This window comes from Sprattus sprattus (assembly GCF_963457725.1).
Source record: "Sprattus sprattus genome assembly, chromosome: 15".
NCBI classification, from domain to species: Eukaryota; Metazoa; Chordata; class Actinopteri; order Clupeiformes; family Clupeidae; genus Sprattus; species Sprattus sprattus.
This window is the reverse complement of record NC_137913.1, coordinates 25417012-25430318: the sequence shown is the minus strand read 5'-3', so window position 1 is coordinate 25430318 and position 13307 is coordinate 25417012.

Here is a 13307-nt window from a genome sequence, read left to right as displayed (position 1 = left end):
TGTACACATGTATCTCCAAAGACATCTTACATTGTCCACTGCTGTACGTTAGCATGAAAGTGAAAGTGGTGTAGACACAACTCTGAAATTCACATTTAACCCATCCAGGGAAGTGACACACACACAGAGGTTACACACTAACCCAGAGCAGTGAGCTGCCATTGGCGGCGCCCGGGCACAAGTGATCGGGGTTAGGTGCCTAGCTCAAGGGCACCTCAGCCGTGGATGTGGGCATGGGAGAGCAGTGGTGTACCACTTCCCCCGCCCACATTTTACCTACTGGCCGGGGATCGAACCGGCCACCCTACAGATTCCAGCCTGAAACCCTAACCAGTAGGCCACGGCTGCCCCTTATTCAGCTGTTGCCTCTGTTGAATATTACTGTTGTGGTTATCGTCATTCAAGTTCCAGAGACGTTAACCAGATTCATTTCAATGGTGTCCTAATAACTCTCAAGAAAAGACATGTACAAACTTATCACAAATGTTCAGATCATCTGAGCATTATTCAGTATGCATTCATGCTTTTTGTAGTTTCTGTAATTTTTCAATTTAGGCATATCATAATCACAATATAATTTTTTTTTTTTTTTGATACACTGCCAGAAATGCAATGAGTAGCATCCATGAGTTGCACAACAGCTGTGTATGATAATTCATCATGCAATGTCATTTTTGTAGATAATGTATTGAATGGGAGCCATTTCAAATCTGACATCAATGCATCAACGCCTGGTGACTGTGATTGTTCTCTCAGTCACCATGTAAGAGAGGGGGGGGGGGGGGGGGGGGCGGGCAGAGGGAGGCAGAGAGAGAGAGATCCAGGTGCATCACATTTCTTTTCCATTTAAGTATAAATAGCCCATGTAAATCCACAGCTGAAAGCCCTGCAAATTTAATTTTTCACCATCATTTTTAAAGGGATAGTTCGGTTTTTAACCCATGAAGTTGTATGGCATCTACATCACCAGTGTAATGCAATCCACGCTGACTTACCTCCGACAGCGTCCTGTGAGCAGAGTTCTCGTCCAGTTTTGGTCAAACCAAAAGTAGTCCGGCAGGTTTCTAGACCCAGGAAAATAAAACGTTTCTCTTCCCAAAACATTATGTGTTTAAAAGAGTGATATATTTGCATCCCAAAACCGTTGTAGTGGAAAAAGTCACACCTCGTTATCACTTGGCCCTATTTTCAATACGCTCGATAATGCAATCTCACAGCCAGAGTCTACCATTCACCAAAGTTGCCTGAGAGAAACGTCCATCACAGGAAAACGATGAAAACTGAGACAACATTTGATAAAATTGACATAAAGCATCCTTTTCCTGTGATGGACGTTTCTCTCAGGCAACTTTGGTGAATCAAACTTTCGCGAATCAACTTTCGCGAATCAAAGAGGTAGACTCTGGCTGTGAGATTGCATTATCGAGCGTATTGAAAATAGGGCCAAGTGATAACGAGGTGTGACTTTTTCCACTACAACGGTTTTGGGATGCAAATATATCACTCTTTTGAACACATAATGTTTTGGGAAGAGAAACGTTTTATTTTCCTGGGTCTAGAAACCTGCCGGACTACTTTCGGTTTGACCAAAACTGGACGAGAACTCTGCTCACAGGACGCTGTCGGAGGTAAGTCAGCGTGGATTGCATTACACTGGTGATGTAGATGCCATACAACTTCATGTCTTAAAAACCGAACTATCCCTTTAATGGTCAGGGCATGAGTCATTTAGAAAGTGTCTGTAGGATTCTGTGAGTTGAGATCACAGATTAAAGATAGGACAGTGTTCAAACATAGCCTCATACAGTGTGTGTGTATATGTGTGCGTACATATGTGTGTGTGTGTGTGTGTGTGTCTGTGTGTGTGTGTGTGTGTGTGTGTGTGTGTGTGTGTCTGTGTGTGTCTGTGTGTGTGTCTGTGTATGTGTGCTGTATTTGTAAGAGATAGAAAAGGGTGAATAGGGTGGAAAATAGGAACATTCATTGAAATCATCACATACAATGAGTTTGAGTTTGATGAGTTCACACAAGCAGAAGCAGAACAGTATTTCCCCTGATCAACAGAGAATAGCAACCAAATTCCCTCTCACACTGTTTCCCTTATAAACAAGCAAGTCCTGATCAATTGGATATTTTTTTAATTTATTTTAGATTTGGCATATTATGCAGCCACCATTTTGATCATAATAAATGGTTTTGGTGACGAAGCATACCACACAGATAATGAGAGTGAAGATTAGTACTCACAGATGGAGGAAAGAATTTTCAGGCAGAAAGTATGTATATGTTTAGCATAAAATAGATACAATTGGATTCTATCTATCTATCTATCTATCTATCTATCTATCTATCTATCTATCTATCTATCTATCTATCTATCTCAATTCAACTAGCAGAACATAATGACTTTCACCATATGGTCTACTTCTTTTATGTAAACCAAAAATGCCATAATTCATTATTTCATCATCATTTAATAATAATGTCGATGTATGTGTTTTTAATCATTGAAACAGTTGCACAGAACACATTTATTTCAATAAGTAATTTATTAATTAGAAATTCAAAACACTCTAATGTAAATGGTCAAGACTTATAGCCTGAATTCAGGCTGGTTGAAAGCTTTCAACAAGTGAGCAAGTTGATTTAAACTCTACCTCGAATCAGCCATGCAAGCACATTCTTTTTGGCCAAGATCAATACTTAATTAATAGTCCCCTGACAGCACAGACAAATGATTTATTTGACCAAGAAACTCTAATTTTCCATCTACATTATACATTCATATTTAAACTCACTGAAACAACTACAATTTATATTTCCAATAACAGGAAACAGAAGGAAGCAATGAAGGGAATTTAATTTTTGATTAGAAGTAAGTAATTCATAATTTTAAGAGCTGAATAAATAAGGGTTTCTGCAACGAAAGCAGAATTTCAGCAAAGTCAAACAATAGAAGGCCATTTTGATTTGCAAATGTTCTTTCTTGTTGGTTCTGTTTCTCTCTTTCAACATGTGTTTTCCTCTTTACTCTCTCTCTCTCTCATGAGATGGAGCTCTTTTGAGCCACTGAACCTTGACAGTCTCACAAACTGAAGAAAAGGACGAACCTTTTTAAAGGTATCAAGTCATCGGCTACTGGAGACGAGATATCATGCTAAATCACAAGCTGTGGCTTCCTACATGATAACATTGTCATGTTAGATCGCCCATCAGCCTGTTGCCTTCGCCATCTCCCCAATCCTTCCCTACTGGGAGCCAGCGGAAAGTTAATGGTATTTTGCCTCTGAGCGCCGCAGTCTCCCCGCACTGTCATCACACTCATTGCAACCTATTAAACATCTCCCTCTGATATCTGCTTGCCTGCAGAGCTGTATGCCCCACCCCCAATGTTCTTTATGTACTTCAGCATTTTAAAGAGCTATCCGAATTTCCCTCTTGCTCGTGTTGCTTTTTCTGATGTAATTTATAGTGAACAGCAACAAAGCAAAATGAGTTTAGTAAATAAATAAGCAGAAAAAGAAAAGTACATAAGCATGTAAAAACATCTGCCCTAAAAAACCTCGCTGAGGCAGGTCATGGAGTGCCTCAACAGGAGTTTCACAGCAAAACAATGCCTCTCCCCCACAGAATAGGATATGATTTAATTACGATGCATAATTAAAGACCTCTAATGAAACCCCTCTCCTGGCTAATGGAGGGGGGAGAGAGATGGAGAGAATAGAGAAAAAGACTGAGAGGGGAAGAGGCCTGTAGTTATTATACCCTTTCAGAGACGAGCCTCTGTGAGACCATAAAGGGATTATTAGACTGATTACATGAGTGCAGTCATTATGAGCCGGGCGCTGATGGGGAAATGGACGCCTACTCATCAACAGGTTGCAAGACTTGGTCGACTCAAACTTGGGGATGTTGTTATTCTTCTGTCTCTCGCAGCTGTGTTGTGCAAACTGCAACATTATTCCTGAATTTCCACAGGTGATAAGTAACATCTCCTCACTGCATGCTTGAAGAAATCTGTCCAGAAAAACTGTCCAGTAAATGATATCTGCAATGACATGACGTGTTGCTGATCGAAAACTGCTGTTCAGTTAGATCTCATCTTAGTCAGTCATTATTCTGACACCACCCATCTGCTATTACATGTTCATGGCATGGATATGTTAGTTTTATTACAGAGCATTCAGATAATATGTTACTCGTGTTAAACATTTCTAAGCAGCACAGCTGCAAACTCTGGCTTGGTTGTATATTAATATCTTCTGTTTTATAAGAAGCATGCATGGCGAGTATTGAGCAGGTATAGGTTGTAAAGTGAGGCAAAGTCCATTTAGGACAAGCTGATTGCAAGGATTACTATAATCTTCAAATAATGCATTTTACTTCATTCGTTCAACCCAACGTAATCCTCAAAAATCAAATTTCAATGTATTGGGCAAAGGGATTATTTAGCATTTAGTATTCTAATTGTCTCGATGGTCACACTAAAATGGGAAATCATTAGAAACATACCAGCATTAGTATTACAGTAAAGCAGTCTAAAGTTGCAATTACTCCGTAATTACCATGGACTGCGTTTATAGATAACACAATAATTAGCGCATAATGATGCTCAACCAAATTGTGAGTAAATCAAACAGGTTTCTCCACTACTGTGACAGCCCACAGCCGTGCTGACGCAAAAGGCCCCTCTGTCCACCAGAGGGCCCACAAGAGCGATTAAAATGTCCCACAAGACAGCTTGATTAAAAAAAATATGTAAATGGTAATCATACAAAAAAACAAGCTGTCTAGCTAATACAACTGGTTCAAATCAAGTCCCGCTCTGTCAGAGCTGATGTCACGTTCATGTTAATTGATATCCTTCTAGAGCAGAGAAAAGAAATCAGAAGAAATCAGATTATGAGAAAAATACCGTTACACAATGTCTGTTTGCATGACTAATTACACAATTTTTTTTCCAAACAAATTCACAGCTGACTAGATGCGTCAAACCAGCTTTCAGTCAAGGCATGCTGCTAACATTAGCTAGCTAGCTTGTTTTAATCTGACATTAGCAGTGGCGGCGCCAGGGGGGGGCTAGGGGGTGCTAGAGCACCCCCTAGATTGGCCATAGCACCCCCATAGCACCCCCAAGAAAATAATGGTTTATTTAGGCCTATTATTGTTATTTAATTTCATTCTGAGTTCTTAATAAAATGTATTGTGTGATAATAATATTTTAATCACAAAAGAAAATAACAGATTGAAATAAACAGATTGTTCACGTAGCACGACACAGACACGTTGCGCGTGAACGTGATTGTTCAATGAGTAGTAGGCTAAGTAACAGTAATCCTCGCGAGCGGTCAATTCTAAGTCAAGCGTTCACAAAATCACGAAAATGGATCGGTATTTGATCCGCAAATTTCCTCGAGTTGAATAAGTTGTTCAAGAGGAAGAAAAATGCAAGAGGTGTTGGATTCTGATTCTGATGTAGAAGAAGAGGAACATCCTGGTCCAAGTCAACCCTTCACCTCTACTGAGGGCGCTGCTAGCCATGCTGCTAGCACCCTGGGTGACTTAAGCATGAACGCCCAGGATGGTCCGAAAAGACCAATATTACAAAAATGTTGTGGAAAGCTTGCGCTACACTGCTTGTCAGGGGATCTCACAGCGAGGCCACATTGAAGATGAGGATTCAGCAAACAGGGGTAATGTCCGCGAGTTGCTATCTGTAATTGGAAAATTTGATAAAACCGTTCAGAAAAAGTTAGATAACAACCCGTCAAATGCAAAGTATGTGCACCATGACGTGCAGAATGAGATCATCAATGTAATGGCAGAAATGATTAGGAAACTATTAAGGGATGTTTTAAGCATAGTTTTGTGCGCACTTTTTGATACACTTTTTGATCTCTTATTATTGTGGTTTCTACTGTTTGGTCTCATTCATGTTTTTATTGATTGTGACCTAAAATAATATAGCCTACACTTTTTGAAAGCATTTCTGACTCTTTGCCTTTTTAAGTTAATTCTATCTGATATTCTAATCTGCGTCTTTAGTTAGAAGTGTATTGAACTTGGTATGTTTAGTTTAATTTGTCGCACATGGTAGTGGTGACCTGGTAGTCATCTGGCGCAAACTTTAATCCACACACTGAAGTAAGTGAAGTATTTGGGATTACGTTATCTATAACATGCTGCATCCATTTTGACCGTCGGAGATGAACGCAGCTTTGTGCGCGTCCGTCAGAAGTAGCCTAATGATAATGATAATACGATCGATTTGAATGACGCTTTTTATGTACCCCAAAGACACGTTAGAGATCAAACGTCCAAACATATGTGACGATATGGTGGGGAGGTGTTGTAGTAGAGAAAAATGAGACTCATATGCTATCACCCTAAATTCATAGCACCCTCAGTAAAACGCCGAGCACCCCCATAGAACCACCAGAAAAAAATCTCTGGCGCCGCCACTGGACATTAGCTAACCAAATATAACAGTAGCCAGATTCCCCCGTTAAAATTGAAACTATATTAAGAGTTGTTGTTTTATGTGCACAAATTGCTTTCTAACTAGACGTAACGCAAAGCGTTACAAAATATGACCGCCGAACTGTTCAGTAGGTTTTGGCACAGAATGAGTCATGGTTGTCAGTGTGTTTTTATGTGTTTTGTGTGTGTAAATTGGTTTGTGTTTCATTTTTATGTATTAAAGGAATTATTTGGGATAGATTTAGATGACTTGGTTATGTAATGTTTTGTGTACTACTTTTTTGTGGATTGTTTTGGTATATTTTTCTTTTGCAATGTAGTTTGTTAAAACAGGTCAAATAAAGAGGTGTGGAAACAAAGTGAAGTTTCCAACCACCAACAGATTGAGTTATAAGACACTTTGTGTTTTGTGGCAAGCACTAACAAGTTGGCAAAGTTTGAGGGTCTGCCACGCCCACACCTTCCGACTAATGAGAAAATCCATTACAACTTTTAGTCGCCCATGGCTGAAGAGTAGCCGGACCACATTTCAAGGCGTTACCATTAAATCTGTCGGAGGAGTTCGATCAGATGCGAGGTGTGCAAACGCGTTCAAAACGCATCTTCCACTCAAAATGGCCAACTTCCTGTGGACCTGCCACCATGGCGTCGAGAGACTTTTTGGTGCGTCCATGCATGATGAAGACGTGTACAGAATTCCGTCAAGCTTCGCCAAAATAACCCCAATGCGCAGGGGTTTTTGCAATGTTCTTGGGGGCGCTACAGAGCCATTTTGCTCCATCCATGGACCAAAACTCTACCGAAGATGGACGGTTACAGGCTTGATTTCCCTGGCAAATTTGGTAATTTTTCGAGCACTTTGACATATATTCGATTAAAACACCTCATTTTTACTTTTTAATTTTTAACTACGTGGCGCTATACATGTAATGACTGGTTATGGTATGGGTTGACATGGCCCCTTGACACAAACAGAACAATTTGGCCCAGGCCAGTTGGTGTATAATCATATCAATCAATTTATTGCATGCCCCCCCGTGAACGGAATTCCACGAAACTTAACAACTCTGATTTCGTGCAGTTCTGAACTTGTCAACTTACAATTAAAATGTTTTACAACACTCCATTTTTGCTTTTTCATTTGTAACTAGGTGGCGCTATACATGAAATAAGTGGTAGTGGAATGGTTGACGTGGCCTCTTAAGACCGATTTGGTCCTCCTTAGCCGGTTTTCTACTTATTCACAGAAAACTGAATCGCCCCACCCTCTTTAAAACGGGTCTAGTCCGACGGGGGTGCAGCGGATCAGCTGAGGATAACACAGCAGGTGAGTTTTAAACAAAGGGTCATTGTGAGAAGGTGAAATCCCTCCCCCTTCTCACCGTGGCCCAAAAGGGGAGAAGGACTGGACTCCCCCACCAGAATGGTTGGGTCCGGGTCCCCCCACATTGGTGGATGGGTCCACCTCATTGTTGAGGGAGAGTGATCTAGACAGACTTGAGAGCAAGAGACTGGCACATAGACCAAGCTGTAAAGCTAGATGCGTGGCGACAGATTTGAGCCTAGTCTTCTTCTTTCTTGTCTGTATTTTGTATATAAGTTTTCGGGTTTCGAGTCATGTTGTAACTAAAAAGCTATTTTGTAAGAAATCCTGCTCTGTGTGTCTTCCCCCTTCACCACCAACTTCAGCCTACCTCCCACAAGGTGCACTGCATGAAATGTGGGATTTACGACAGTCTTCGACCCTGTGTATTGCCGTAGAAGCCCACATTGGTGTGAAAGCCCCCCCACCCCTTCCCCTTGACCAGGCCTAGGTTTTGTTATGTTAATTTAATTGACCTGGATTGAAAACAACCCCCCCCCCCTGCCAGGGGAGGCACCCCGTCACTGCTTCACTGATTTAAAAAACCTGAAAGTCACAGGTTCGATCCCCACTAGTGGCAACCATGGCCCAAGTTGCTTAACGACTGTTAACGACTCTTAATGACTGTTATCAGAGTAAGCCTGACTCTGTATAATTACATGTCAGAAACTAATCTCAAGAAAATGAAGGTGAAATAATAATATATAAGTTAGGAACATTACACATAGCCTAAGTTAAAACTTTTAAACACATACCACCATAAACATGTGAGATAATTCGACCAGAGACATTGAAAGACAGCTAACTCACTGCTTCGTCAAATAAGAGAGATCAACTATATATATATATCTGGAAACCACTTACAGATTCCGATTAGCTAAATTTGCGTCTGGATGGAAAGGTGTTATCTTTCCCCATCCCAACCATGCTAAGCCATTTCTAGCATAACATGCGATCTACCGTGGAAAACAGAAAGCAGGCGACTTTTTTATCAGTTCTCACCACACAACGACGTCTCATCTTTGCTCCTTGAATGTCCAGTGGTGTAGTCCAGTGTATACGCACTTATTTTTCAGTCAGCATTGGGTATACCCACTTCTCAAAACAGGGTGTTTATCCTGTGCTGTATGAATAAATAAAAAGTATACCCACTTCTCCAGGGACCACTACACCACTGTGAATGTCGATATGTAATGGTATGGTGTTATTGAAACTTACTACGTGTAAAAAAGACTAGAAATTGAACTTTATTATTCGAGTCTAAAGTTTCTAATGTTGCCTCGGGCGCCTTTACGTGAACATAATTAAAACGTCACATAAGTCCACTAAACCATTCCCAATTCGCACGCTCCAGTAACAGAAGAGAAATACCCCAGAGGAGGGAGGAATGATAAACCAGGTACTTGGTCGCACCGGCGAGCTAGATCTTTACCAGCAACGTGACTAAGTGGACACAGGTACACAGTACCATTAACCTGAAGAGGGCAGGTTCGAAGCTCGCAGAGCTCGCGCAAGATTTCAAAATCTACCTGAAAAGACACAGGATAGATATTCACAAGTTGCGAAATGACTATCTCAATATCAGAGTAAGCCCGACTCTGTATAATTACATGCCAAAAGTGAATCTCAAGAACATTACAGAGAGGAAGCTCCGGAATATGAGTCGAACAGCCTCCAAATTACATTGCAATCCTCAAACTCTGAAAATGAAAGGCAAAGCAAGAATCGTGATATCCCCGATATCAAAACCCTAAAGATAGAACTCTGAAAACGGAAGGCAAATCAAGAAATGTGATAACCCCGGAGCAAAACACTAAAGACAGAATATTATTTAAATTATTATCGTGTACATTTTAATTTCGTTTTTATGGGGCAATAGCTGTAAATGGAAGGGGATACGTTTTGTCAGTTGAAAGCTGACCTATAGACAGAATCTCATTCCGTCTCATCACAAAACGTTTTTATTCAATTCCTTGTCGTTTTCAACCAATGGCTGCAGCAGGGTGTGTGTGGCTAGACTGCTGACAGTCAATATGCTAATAAGAGCATTTCGCACCTCTGTCAGCGGGAGGTGAGAATGCAAACACATCGGCCCCCCTCCCCTCGCAGGTTCCTTCCCGGGAAATTCCGTCAGTATGCGGCAGACGGATATTTCGGGGGAATGTCCGCGATCAGCCAGGAATGGTGATCATTCACGGCTGTATCACAGCGTATACTGGCCCCATAATCTTGCTTTTCGTGCAGTGGTGGGATGGCCGTCTCGGGCCATTTTTCACAGTTATTTTCCCAGATCAGTGTATTTTTTTATGAATAAAATATGCCTTTTGTGAAATGTTACCTTGTAATATGACATTAAACATGGATAGCTTTTTTTTATTATTATTTTAGTGAGGGAGGGACTGTTTATATAAGTGATCTGATTGTAATTGCAGTTGATTGTTTTGCACTTTTGCATGTTGAATTTCTTTTAAACCAAAAGCAATTAAAGTGGTTAACTCGTTTACAGTAAATGCATCGACTGTTTATTTTGTAACTTTCCAGTACACCAACTTCAGGGTGGGGTGGGGGCATCACATTTTTAAATCTGGATTATTGAAATTGCAGTTAGGATGTTTTTATATTATGAGTCAACTTCTCTGCAACAAGCAGAGGGTGTCTCTCCTGTGTAGTGTTTTCTTTCTTGGTTAAATATTAATTAGACATCACTGTGCCTTCCTTCTTGAATTTGCATTAGATTGAGTTAGGAAACTCAATGTTGTTGGATGGTATACACACCATGACTACAACGGTGATAGACCTAGTGCAGACTAATCTCAATATTGTAGGTCTACAGCTGTTGCTTTGGACCCAGAAAGACATTGATACTTGGGAGTCTTGGACTCTCTTAGGTAGTCTGACATGCCTTGATGTTTTTGTATATTTCCCCTGACTAAAAACATTGAGGCAAAAGTGGCATATGAGTTATATTCTAGAAGACCTCAGCAATAATAACATCAGAGTAAAAGGAATGTAATAAAAAAGAAAAATCATTTAGATCAAATCTAAACATACCCTTACAAAAACCTCAATATTCCTGATGGGGAATTAGAGACTTCTAAAGGGGGCAGATAATGGGGCAGATAATATTCCTGCCCAACGGCTGTCTATTAGGGCTCGCTCTATATCTGACCACAGGTTTACATGGCAAAGTTTCTGTTGGCAAAGACATCCTCTGCCCCACATGAAACTTACCAGATTAAGGGCCTGATTTGCTAACAGGATTGCGCCCATTTCAGGCCTAAAATAGCGTGTGTAAACATAAAATGGTATTTACAAAGGAGGCGCATTTGGGTAAAAGCGCAGATTTTAGGAAATGTGGGCGTGAGGCGCAAAGAGAGGCATTAAGTGCGCCTAATTATGTATTCCGTGGTATTAACTAAACAGCCTGGCGAGAGTGCGTCTCAAATTTGCGGGATAATAATGCGTCTCATAAAAGCACATCTTAACCAGGAAGGGTGCTTTGATTGAGTCTGAAAACTTTGATATGGCAGCAGTTATTAGAGCAAGGCGAAGACACAGACAAAGACAATGCGCAGAAATAATTTTTTCAACACGACTAACACTTTTCCAATTTCCAAATTGTAGAGCCAGAGCATCATATTCATTTCACCTTTCATGTTTATTTTGATGTTATAACCAAAATAAGTGTCAAGGCAACCGAATGTCTGAACTTCAGTTTCCCCTGCCCTGTCCACTTTACAAGTCCAGTTTTCAAATGTATCTACCGAGGGCAGCATTTTTGAAAAGCATAGTTTTCAGTGTTGGAATACACCGTTTTAAAGTAAGGGGTGTTGTGTATTCCTACTAGACTATTAAACGGGATGCTATGAGCAGTTAACCTGGCTATTAAAACTAGCTATCTCTAGCTTAGGGAACCATCTTAACAGTTTGCAGTTGCCTGTGTGTGATAAACTCATGTAAATATGTGTAAATATGAACTTGTTAATATGAAGCTGCACAGGCACACTGAGGGGTAGCCATAGCAACCGCGAAACTCAATGTTCATTAAAAAGTTTAATTTCCCAAAATCAGCTCACCAATAAAGGACAGTCATGAACTTAAAGTGATCACAACTTTGAATGTGGACGGCAGGGCTAAACGGAAAAATATTTATGAGATTCTTTATTTACCTGGGTTAGTTTGCTGTAACCTCGTCAACCAAAAGCTTTAACTCTAATTTTAACTCATCATCCATGGTGGCAGGAAAACGCATGCTATGTCTACCCTATTTTAGCGGAGCACTATTGGCACTAATGGGCGGGGTTAGGCGCTAATGACAAGACGACGTTCTTGTTTGATAAATAGGATGAAAAACACTGTGCGGTAATTTGCGCTTTGGCAAAGGCGCAGATTAAGCTGCGGTCGCAATGTTAGTAAATCAGGCCCTAAGTGTAGTGGAAGAGGCAACAACACAAGGTAAACCTCTTACGCAAATATTTAAACACTCAATCATTATTTCGGGACATATTTACACTACTTTAAAAGTTGGACATTTATTTTAAGGATTTATGTTTTGAAGTGGATGAAAATTGACATGAAAATTGAAATGTCCCTGTTAGTCTCCCCATAAGTGGGAGATTACTGAGCTTCAAAAGTTTTAAACTAATCCTTCTGTTACTCTAACCTGGATTCATTGCGCCTTGTTCAGACACAGATTTGCACTGAAATCTTCTTTTGCGTATGACTGATATTCAAATAACTAAACTGTCTCTGTTCTCTCCCTTATAGCAGGACCTCTGCCTGCAAATATGGATGTCTGTGATAACATTGTTCCTCATCGCCATAGCCTTTATAATTACATACATGCATATTAGGCAACCTAGCTCTGTCTACTCACGTTGTCTCTTCTTCCCCCTCCTACTCTAGACATCTCCACTTTTGGATCCGACTATCAATTTGCAGAAACCCTCTGCTGACCTGCTGTCCATTCCCACCAAATGTTATGTAGTTTCTACTCTGCTTATGTGGCATAGAATGTAGCAGGACGGATAAAAGCTGACGTCACTGCACCGTCTGTTTACTTCTCCCTGTCCGTCAAATTTCATGTAATTAGATGGCACTCTGTCAGTCTGCCCAGCCCCTATAAATTAACAACAAGGTGCCAACTCTGCATGCGTCATACTCCACGGTACCTGTTGCGTCAAGCTCAGGTCCACTAGTTTGTGGTAGTAGCTTTGCCATGTTTGGTTGAGTTCTTGTTCAATGCAGTTGCACCGTAGCCTGTGTCACTCTGAGTTGGATTATACGCTCGTTGTGCGCTACACACAAGTATTTATTGGTGCTTGCTCTGCAAAAACAGTTGGTGTGTTTAGCTAGCTACTCACCCACTTTTTATGCTCTATTTTAGCTAGCGGACACATAGTCGCCGCTACCACTGTCATCCTGCCGACTACGCCAAATTGTGGCATAACAATATGGTGAGTGG